This window comes from Elephantulus edwardii, unplaced genomic scaffold, assembly GCF_000299155.1.
Source record: "Elephantulus edwardii isolate Elephantulus edwardi_28Jun2011 unplaced genomic scaffold, EleEdw1.0 scaffold00010, whole genome shotgun sequence".
In the NCBI taxonomy this organism is placed as follows: Eukaryota; Metazoa; Chordata; class Mammalia; order Macroscelidea; family Macroscelididae; genus Elephantulus; species Elephantulus edwardii.
Window position 1 is genome coordinate 18,615,979 of NW_006399760.1, and position 2,021 is coordinate 18,617,999.

At 42.2% G+C, this 2,021-nt stretch overlaps 2 pseudogenes; one reads left to right on the plus strand and one right to left on the minus strand.

Moving 5' to 3' along the window:
- The window catches only part of LOC102848727, a 7,203-nt pseudogene extending 6,992 nt beyond the window's left edge, over positions 1-211 (minus strand).
- Positions 212-669: 458 nt separating this feature from the next.
- Positions 670-1,756, plus strand: LOC102849140 (annotated as a pseudogene).
- The last annotated feature ends 265 nt before the right edge of the window (positions 1,757-2,021 follow it).

A 2,021-nucleotide genomic window follows, 5' to 3' on the forward strand; every position in this document is an offset into this window, starting at 1 on the left:
TTAACAGAACAGCAAGCAACAAATGCTGGCGAGGTTGTGGAGAAACTGGAACCCTTATTCACTGTTGGTGGGAGTGTAAAATGGTGCAACCCCTCTGAGAATATTTTGATCTCTCCATACTTGATGGACAGATTTGCTGAGTATGGTGTCCTTGGTTGACAGTTGTAGTTTTGGAGTGTTTGCTATATAACATTACACTGTATTCTTGCATGGTTTCTGCTGAGAAATTGGCACCTAATCTTATTTGCTCTATCTTACAGGTTAATCTTTGTTTCTTCCTAGCTGCTTTCAGAATTCTCTCCTTATTGTTGGTTCTGACAAATTTGACCATGATATGCCTTAGTGTTTTTCTTTTGGTGTCTATTCTATATGAAGTTCACTCAGCTTCTAGATATATTTGCTCATTCTTCATTATTTTTGGAACATTTTCTTCTAGTATTTCTTTCACAACTTTCTTGATGCCTTTATTCTTAGGCTTTCCTTTTTCCTTCCTTTTTGATTTTGCTTTTTGTTCTAGCAGATCAGTGCTGAGAATTCCATCTTCTATTTCACTGTTTCTGTGTTCCCTCTATTCAACTCTGCTCATATGTCCCTCCAATATGTTTGCAACATCTGAAACTTTGGTCTTTATATTCCAGATTTTGGTTTCCTGTTTTCCCAGAACCTTTAATGCCTCGTTTGTTTTATCTGCATTGTCTTGTATTGTTGTTGTTGTTGTTTTAAGTTCCTCTTGGCTTTTGTTTGCAGAGTCCTGTAATTCTTTGAGTTTGTCTTTCACCCATTGAAAATATTCAATCATTGTTCTTTTGAATTTTGTGTCAGAAAGTTCCATCTGACTTTCTGGCATCAGGAAATCCATGAATTCTGTGTTTTGATCACTTTTTGGGAGTGACATCCTGTTTTTGTTTTGTGTAGGGTGTGAGATAGTCTGCTTCTTCCATGTCATTGCTGTGGTAGAGTTTTCCTTACCTGGGGAGTCTCCAAGCAGTGCTCTGGGCAGTAGCTAGATCCCAGTAGAGCTTGGTCTGGGCAGGAGCATGCTGTTTCTATATATACTTGTTTTTTTAAAAAAAATTTATGACTTTAATTAAAACTCCAACAAACTTATTGCAAGTCAGAATCAACTCATAGCTGAACTTCCAGCAAGTTCTTGGAGGTTGTAACTTGCAAGAGAGGAGATTGCCCATCTTTCTCTTCTGTAGCTGCTGATGGATTTGAACCACCAAAGCCAAGGTGGAGCCAGCTGCCTCCCCAGCTCCTGAAAAACCCTAGGAACCCCTCATCAATCTCTCCAAAGTGGTGATTGAGTTTAACAAGAACCAACTGGAGGAGTTCAAGGAAGCCTTTGAGCTGTTTGACTGAGTAGGTTGATAGCAAGATTCTGTACAGTCAATGTGGGGATGTGATGAGGGTCCTGGGCCAGAACCCCACCCATGTCAAAGTGTTTAAGGTCCTAGGGAACCCCAAGAGTAATGAGTCAAAGTCCTGGCGTGTGGACTTCGAAACTTTCCTGCCCATGCTCCAAGCAATGGCCAAGAATCGGGACCAAGGCACATTTGAGGACTACTTGGAGGGGCTTCAGGTGTTTGCTAGGGAGGGAAATGGCAAAGCCATTGGAGCAGAGCTCAAACATGTCCTCGCCATGCTGGGAGAGAAGATGACTAAGGAGGACATGGAGACTGTCCTGGCAAGACATGAGGACACCAGTGGCTGCATCAACTATGAAGCCTTCCTGAAAAACATCCCAAGTGTCTGAATGTTGTAGATCCCACAGGACAGTACAGTGGCCCCTTCCGCCACCAAGCCACCCCACTCTACCATACCCCATGCAGGAAAAAGCACTGTCTGGCAACTTAGGAGGCAATATATTGTTTAAAAATAAATACAGTTCCTTCTTAAAATGATAAAAAGTGATCAGATGTTTTTCAAAAGCATCTGTGGAGATGGTAGATCTGGTGGCCTAGGGGCAAGAAGCTGCGCTGCAATCCCAACGGTATGCAGTTGGAGGTCATCAGCTGCTT